Source organism: Pinus tabuliformis, chromosome Q (genome assembly GCF_031772625.1).
Source record: "Pinus tabuliformis cultivar Carrire ecotype Pingquan chromosome Q, CPIR1, whole genome shotgun sequence".
In the NCBI taxonomy this organism is placed as follows: Eukaryota; Viridiplantae; Streptophyta; class Pinopsida; order Pinales; family Pinaceae; genus Pinus; species Pinus tabuliformis.
The window spans coordinates 368,819,951-368,829,190 of NC_142296.1; positions in this window are offsets into that span (position 1 = coordinate 368,819,951).

The window sequence follows — 9,240 nt, forward strand, 5'->3', positions numbered from 1 at the left end:
AGTGTGGTTGTTGATATCCGTTTTGAAAATGCGGCTGCCCATTACCTACAAAGCCTTGTTGCTCAAGTCCTCGGTAGGTTTGATATTGACCAAGCCCAAACTGAGGTTGGGTTTGCTAGGATTGCGGTTGTTGGTATTGTACCAGCCATGGTTGTTGGACCACTTGCTATTGCCCAATACTGGAAGATTTACCAAGATGTGGAGTGATAATACCTATTTGAGCTTGAGTCGTTCTAGGTAAGGAAGAACTAACCTGAGGTTGTGATTGAGCCGTAGAGACAAGAGGCTCTTATATTGCAACCTGATAGACTTGAGGTTGAGACACAATAGGCAGCGCTTGTACTTGCGACACAGTCAGAATAGTAGGTGTAGTGGGAATATTTGACATAGGTTGGATTGGTTGCATTGAATATACAACCCTTGGTTGCAGTGGCAGTATTGGTACCCAACCATTGGATGTAATTCCAGTATGACTTGAATTTTGTTGTAAACTCTCATATGGTTGTTCCCCAGGAAGGAACAATGAAAAAGCATACTGCCTTCCATATGGCAGCAGTCCAGTGTTCAAAGGATATATCGGTCTTTGAAGATTGGTCTTCCTGAATTGATACTGGCATACAGGATCAATTTGCTGAGTTTCAACATAAGAAATACTAGATGGGACTCCAGATGAATAAATAGGAGCAGACCATGTTGCTGAAGGAGCCTCTAAGTGGACTCCTGCTAGCGATTGATAACTAGCTAGAACATATGGTATACTAGCAAACATTGTAGGGATGGTAGTAGGAAGTTCTACCATAGTTGTATCAAATGACACAGTCCTAGATGTTGATGGTTGCTCAGACATGTTTAGTCTATCCAAAAAATTTCCTAGCGATTCGACTGGAATTTGTGATGAAGGATGATTAAAAGAACCAAACTCAGGAGTAGAAGGATACAAATGAATCCCAGTTCCCAAATGTAATGGGGTACTGGATGGAGGATCCTCTACTATCTCCTCTATAGCAATCAGACCAAGTGGAAGAGGTAAATCGTCAGGTCCGTAAAAGATTTCTGGAGCTGAAGAAGGTATAGCTTCTACAGTGACAGACACTGGAGGGGTGACACCTTCTGAATTCTGGAACTCAACTTCCAGATGTTCAGGTAAGTGAACTTCAGTCTCTGGATTAACTCTAGATGGAGCTGTTTTAGGTATAGAAGTGTCTACCGTTACACTAGGATCAGTTCTAATGTCCTCTTGTAACTGTGGAACTTCTTCTCTAAAGGCAGATGTACCAGAAATGATCAGAGTAACTGTTGTCTTTAATGATGTTGAAACCAAAGTTTCAAATAAACCAAATGAATTGGACTCAGTTAAATGAGACCGTTTTTCTCGGAATGGCTTCATTTCTGGAGTCAAAGACAGTTGACTCGCTAGTCTCCGCGAACGATGGGGTTTTGATTGACTTTCTTCCACGATTGCGGATTACTTGATCAACTCAAAATTAAGGGGAAAATGATGTTATTCCGAATTCAATTAATTTTAATGACGCTTTGACACAACTTTGCTTTTTCAGTTTTTAAGAGTCGAGAAAAAGCTAAAGATGACTCTAGTCCCCTTCGATTTTTAATGAGCCTGAAGTGACAAGTGCTCAGATGGACCTTTTCTTTTAAAGAGTTGAAAAGGAACGAAAGTGACTACTCTGGAAAATCTAGACAAAGGGATTACCAAACCAATCACAAAACTGCAAAATACACCTTGGTGATAAATTAAAAAGAAATTACAAAGGACTTATGTACGGCAGTCAATCTTCCCGAATGTTGTGTACAGTGCATTGCGATCAATAAGGCGACTGACTCAGCTTCCTATGGATAAAGGATATAAGCCTATTGTGGTATCCCAATATATACGCGACGATACAGGGAGCACAAGTCCGTGCTAGCACTTGTCGTATCAAGGAGGAGGAATCACCCAACCTCTGATGAAAATGATAGTTACTAGTTTTTACGACGCCGGAACACGTCTCTAGCCTAGACCTCTAGATATGTTGCATTAAGTTCCAAAGTGTTGTTAAGTTCATTGAAATTTATTTTAAAGTTGATCTTGTTTAAAGTTTGCCTTTCAATGGTTCACCGCGTGATGATGATGTTGAAATTCCTAAAATGCAATCTACAATGATAAATGATCGTTGTTTATTTTGACCAATGAAAATCTTAGCTACTAGGGAAAGAAGATTATAATTCTTTCAAACAAAGAGCAAAGAGAACACACTAGTGCATTTTCCTAAATCATATTTTGCACACAAATTAAATGCAAACACAAATGCATGTATTTGTTTTCGTTCCCCTTAATGTGAAAAATGCCAAAAAGGAAAACTAAATGCAGCAAAGATTTGAAATATTTCTTTCAAATCGACATTTTCAACAATTTCTTCTTCAAAATCGAAAGGAAGACTAAACGACACTTTTCAATTTTGAATAAAAAAAAAGCTTTCGACACTTCGAATAAAAACAAATCAAATCAAATACATGACAAAAAGTTTAATTGACTATCCAGGGAAGGAAGAATCCATGACACTTCTCTTTTCGACACAAAACGATAGTTACGACACTTTTTGTACCAAAGCGACAGATCGATTTAAACGACTTTTCGAAAAAGGATTGTAAATGATGAACAAATACAAAAAAAATTCACTAATTCTAATCAATGGAGGCTGATCTATGTGATGCAAGAAAACTTCAGTAAGGAGGCACTGTTCATAAGCAGCGAAAACAACTAAACAAAACTGTAAACAAGGACAAAAAACCCCAATTTCTAGAATGGAAAAATGCTCAGTCAGTCATTGCACCTGAGCTTCTCAAAAATAGGGATGCATCACACTTAGCACACTCGGGAGGTGCGATGCATACTGGTTTATAATGACAGATAGTGCGATGGGCTAGGGAGCGCAACTGAAGTGGGTTTTGGCTCAGATGTGCAGCTGTTTTCACTGAGTAAAGTTGAGCTATGATGGATAGTAAAGAGCAAAGTACAGAGGAATGTCTTGAGAGGTTACTGAGCTACCAAAAGGGAATCTAGAATACTTGTAAGTCAAATGTTTAATTCATAAACTAAACCAGAGATTGATTGAAGTAGCATTCATCTACTATGCAATTGCAGAGCAAGAGCAGTTCGAAGGCTACCTGGTTGACTTCAAGCTCTGTCTATAGTTTATAAAACAAACAATAACAACAAACAAACATCTATTCGCTCCCCAGTGGAGTCGCCAATTTTTTTATGGGAAAACTAGTGTCTTTTCGAGCGACTAGCCCTCTAGGTTTGGTAGCTACCCTAGAAACAATAGTTTAAAGCAATTCACGATTTCTTCTATGTATAATAGATAAGAGAAAGACAATGGAACCAACCTGGAACTTCCGCTTAATCCCTTGCTTGATCTCTCTCTCCCTTGACAGAGCTTGCAACTCCTCCCCGTACTTATCCCGCTTGGAGAGTACCTGTAGAAACACAGTAACAAAGAACTGTCAAAGCATCTTGATCTATTATATCATAAACATTACAGAATCAGATATATAATGAACATACAATAGCATTCACAAATGATAACATTCACAATTGCACAATTATATGGAAGAAAACTTGAAGAACTTTATTAAATAGAAGGGAGAATTACAACCTAGTTGTCTGATCCAGCATCATCCTCCCAGCATCAAGCCCTCTTCACCTCATGAAATAGCAAGATCACACCAACAATACAATGCTCTTTCCTCAAATACAAACTATCAACACTTCCTTTCAATTCACAATATTCTCGCCCCTTGGATCTCTTAGATGAGGGATCCATTTATAGATGTGTGCAAGGGTGTGAGTCATCTCTGGGTTTTGATTAGTGTCATTTCACTTGTTACATTAGGTTCCATAAGAGGAGAGATAACTGAATTTTAGATCTCTTACTCATCCTTGGGCGAATTCAGAGAGGCAAGTGTCATAGGAGAGGTTTCTAGAAGATTCCATGAGCAACCACCTAGCAAACTATCTCGGACATTTGTCCATCCTCGCCCATCATACCCTATAGAAGGCCCAAATAGTATGCATCGCACCTGAGCAGTGTATCACTCAGTATGCATCGCACCTAGCCAGTGTAGCAGTCAATATGGTTTAGTTTAGGCCATTTCTGGATGGTTTTTTAGGTGGAACTTTTGGGGAATGATGTAATCATATGACCATGTTCTTTTAGGGTATGAAACAACTCTTTTAGGGGTTGATGAGCCCTAGTTTATTTACATATGAGTTTTGGGGTTGAAGTGCCCAAATATGTCTATAACATTGAGGGTATTTGTCTATGATGCATATGTACATGTTCCAAAGGAGAAAAGAACCAAGCTGGATAGTAAATCTGAAAGGTGCATTTTATTGGGTATAAGGATGGTTTAAAAGGTTATAAGCTTTAGAACCCAGAAACAAGGAAGGTTGTGTACAGTCGAGATGTGGTGTTTAGAGAGATGAAAGATGTTATTAAACATGAAGTCATACCAAAGGAACCTAAGAAGATAGAGTTTGAGCTAAAGGAGTAAGAATCAGACTCTACAGTAGAACAATAATCAAAAGATGAAGAGCCACAAACTCCAACTATGAAAAGATGAGTTCGAGAAAGAAGGTGGTCATAAAGGTATATTCCATCTGCCTTCTATTCAAATTTTTCTTTATATATTATTGATGATGATCCCAGAACTGTCAGGGAGTCAGTAGATTTAGAGGATGGAAAACTCTGGAAAGAGACCATGGTTGATGAAATGGCATCTTCGGACAAAAATGAGGCTTGGGATCTGGTGGAGTTGTCGGTTGGAAGGAAACCCATTGGAAGAAAATGGGTGTTTAAAAATAATATGAATGTAGAAGGAAAGGTGGAGAAATACAAAGCTCAGTTGATAGCAAAAGTTTATTCCTAGGTGTCGGGAATCGATTTTGGTGATTTTTTTTCTCTTGTTTCCAAGGTAGCTTCTATTAGATTACTTTTATCTGTTGCTGCTGCTTTTTATTTAGAGGTAGAATAGATGGATGTGATGACATCATTTCTTCACAGAGATTTAGAAGAAGAGATGTACATGAAGCAACCTGAAGGCTTTGCGGTGAAGGGAAAGAAAGAACTGGTATGTAGGTTAAAAAAATCTTTGTATGGGTTAAAATAGTCACCAAGGATGTGTTATCAGAAATTTGATACATATATACAGGGACTTGGCTTCACTAGAAGCAAAGCAGATCACTGTGTGTATTTTAAATTAATTGGTGACAGTGTTAGTTATTTGGTCCTTTATATGGATGATATGTTGTTGATTGGAAATGAAAAAGAAATTATCCAGGATTTGAAGACCCAATTGTCCTCCAAATTCGACATGAAGGATCTTGGTGCTGGAAACTATATTTTGGGCATGGAAATTAAACAAGATCAGGAAAAGAGGAAGTTATGGTTAAATCAGAGGAAGTATGTAGAGACCATATTGCAGAGGTTTAATAGCAGGATAGTAAACCAGTGAAGGTTACTATTCCTGTGGGTGTAAAGTTATTTGCTGAACAATGTCCCAAAACACAAGAAGAGGAAGAGGACATGTCCCATGTTCCATATGCAAGTGTAGTTGGTAGCCTGATGTATGAAATGCTCTATACTAGACCATACATTCCACATGCAATGAGAGTATTGAGCAGGTTTATGTCAAAACTAGGGAAGGAGCATTAGACAATATTGAAGCCAATTTTTAGGTATTTGCATGGCACTAGTGATTATGGTGTGTGCTACCAAGGAAAATCAGTATTGGGTAGAGTTTTGGACATCCATAGCTTTGTTGATACATACTGGGTTAGAGATCTAGATCATAGAAGATCTACAAGTGGGTATGTGTTTAACCTATTTGGAGGAGAAGTCAGTTGGATGAGAAAGAGACAGTCTGTAGTGGCAATTTCAACTACAGAGGCAGAATACATGGCAGCCATTCATGCAAGCAAGGAAGTAGTTTGGTTGCAGAGTTTGTGTTGAAGTATGTGGATGGTACAGTGCGCTATAAGGATAGACTGTGACAACCAAAGTGAAATTTTCTTGGCAAAGAACCCTGCTTATCATTCAAAGACAAAGCACATTGATGCTCAATATCACTTTGTGAGGGATATGGTTGAGGACAAAAAGGTGTTTCTAGTAAAGGTGGACACTTTGAAGAATGTTGCAGATGCATTGACGAAGTCTGTGAGCACTAAGAAGTTTTCTTGGTGTAGAGAAACAATGGGCATTGTAGGGTTGGACCAATGACTAAGCTCTCCTGTGACCCCCTGTGTGGAAAAGAAAACAAGAAGTGGGAGAATGCCTGGAACCGAAGGTGTTCAATTATTCCGAATTCAATTAATTTTAATGACGCTTTGACACAACTTTGCTTTTTCAGTTTTTAAGAGTCGAGAAAAAGCTAAAGATGACTCTAGTCCCCTTCGATTTTTAATGAGCCTGAAGTGACAAGTGCTCAGATGGACCTTTTCTTTTAAAGAGTTGAAAAGGAACGAAAGTGACTACTCTGGAAAATCTAGACAAAGGGATTACCAAACCAATCACAAAACTGCAAAATACACCTTGGTGATAAATTAAAAAGAAATTACAAAGGACTTATGTATGGTAGTCAATCTTCCCGAATGTTGTGTACAGTGCATTGCGATCAATAAGGCGACTGACTCAGCTTCCTATGGATAAAGGATATAAGCCTATTGTGGTATCCCAATATATACGCGACGATACAGGGAGCACAAGTCCGTGCTAGCACTTGTCGTATCAAGGAGGAGGAATCACCCAACCTCTGATGAAAATGATAGTTACTAGTTTTTACGACGCCGGAACACGTCTCTAGCCTAGACCTCTAGATATGTTGCATTAAGTTCCAAAGTGTTGTTAAGTTCATTGAAATTTATTTTAAAGTTGATCTTGTTTAAAGTTTGCCTTTCAATGGTTCACCGCGTGATGATGATGTTGAAATTCCTAAAATGCAATCTACAATGATAAATGATCGTTGTTTATTTTGACCAATGAAAATCTTAGCTACTAGGGAAAGAAGATTATAATTCTTTCAAACAAAGAGCAAAGAGAACACACTAGTGCATTTTCCTAAATCATATTTTGCACACAAATTAAATGCAAACACAAATGCATGTATTTGTTTTCGTTCCCCTTAATGTGAAAAATGCCAAAAAGGAAAACTAAATGCAGCAAAGATTTGAAATATTTCTTTCAAATCGACATTTTCAACAATTTCTTCTTCAAAATCGAAAGGAAGACTAAACGACACTTTTCAATTTTGAATAAAAAAAAAGCTTTCGACACTTCGAATAAAAACAAATCAAATCAAATACATGACAAAAAGTTTAATTGACTATCCAGGGAAGGAAGAATCCATGACACTTCTCTTTTCGACACAAAACGATAGTTACGACACTTTTTGTACCAAAGCGACAGATCGATTTAAACGACTTTTCGAAAAAGGATTGTAAATGATGAACAAATACAAAAAAAATTCACTAATTCTAATCAATGGAGGCTGATCTATGTGATGCAAGAAAACTTCAGTAAGGAGGCACTGTTCATAAGCAGCAAAAACAACTAAACAGAACTGAAAACAAGGACAAAAACCCCCAATTTCTAGAATGGAAAAAGGCTCAGTCAGTCATCGCACCTGGGCTTCTCAAAAATAGGGATGCATCACACTTAGCACACTCGGGAGGTGCGATGCATACTGGTTTATAGTGACAGATAGTGCGATGGGCTAGGGAGCGCAACTGAAGTGGGTTTTGGCTCAGATGTGCAGCTGTTTTCAGTGAGTAAAGTTGAGCTATGATGGATAGTAAAGAGCAAAGTACAGAGGAATGTCTTGAGAGGTTACTGAGCTACCAAAAGGGAATCTAGAATGCTTGTAAGTCAAATGTTTAATTCATAAACTAAACCAGAGATTGATTGAAGTAGCATTCATCTACTATGCAATTGCAGAGCAAGAGCAGTTCGAAGGCTACCTGGTTGACTTCAAGCTCTGTCTATAGTTTATAAAACAAACAATAACAACAAACAAACATCTATTCGCTCCCCAGTGGAGTCGCCAATTTGTTTATGGGAAAACTAGTGTCTTTTCGAGCGACTAGCCCTCTAGGTTTGGTAGCTACCCTAGAAACAATAGTTTAAAGCAATTCACGATTTCTTCTATGTATAATAGATAAGAGAAAGACAATGGAACCAACCTGGAACTTCCGCTTAATCCCTTGCTTGATCTCTCTCCCCCTTGACAGAGCTTGCAACTCCTCCCCGTACTTATCCCGCTTGGAGAGTACCTGTAGAAACACAGTAACAAAGAACTGTCAAAGCATCTTGATCTATTATATCATAAACATTACAGAATCAGATATATAATGAACATACAATAGCATTCACAAATGATAACATTCACAATTGCACAATTATATGGAAGAAAACTTGAAGAACTTTATTAAATAGAAGGGAGAATTACAACCTAGTTGTCTGATCCAGCATCATCCTCCCAGCATCAAGCCCTCTTCACCTCATGAAATAGCAAGATCACACCAACAATACAATGCTCTTTCCTCAAATACAAACTATCAACACTTCCTTGCAATTCACAATATTCTCGCCCCTTGGATCTCTTAGATGAGGGATCCATTTATAGATGTGTGCAAGGGTGTGAGTCATCTCTGGGTTTTGATTAGTGTCATTTCACTTGTTACATTAGGTTCCATAAGAGGAGAGATAACTGAATTTTAGATCTCTTACTCATCCTTGGGCAAATTCAGAGAGGCAAGTGTCATAGGAGAGGTTTCTAGAAGATTCCATGAGCAACCACCTAGCAAACTATCTCGGACATTTGTCCATCCTCGCCCATCATACCCTATAGAAGGCCCAAATAGTATGCATCGCACCTGAGCAGTGTATCACTCAGTATGCATCGCACCTAGCCAGTGTAGCAGTCAATATGGTTTAGTTTAGGTCATTTCTGGATGGTTTTTTAGGTGGAACTTTTGGGGAATGATGTAATCATATGACCATGTTCTTTTAGGGTATGAAACAACTCTTTTAGGGGTTGATGAGCCCTAGTTTATTTACATATGAGTTTTGGGGTTGAAGTGCCCAAATATGTCTATAACATTGAGGGTATTTGTCTATGATGCATATGTACATGTTCCAAAGGAGAAAAGAACCAAGCTGGATAGTAAATCTGAAAGGTGCATTTTAT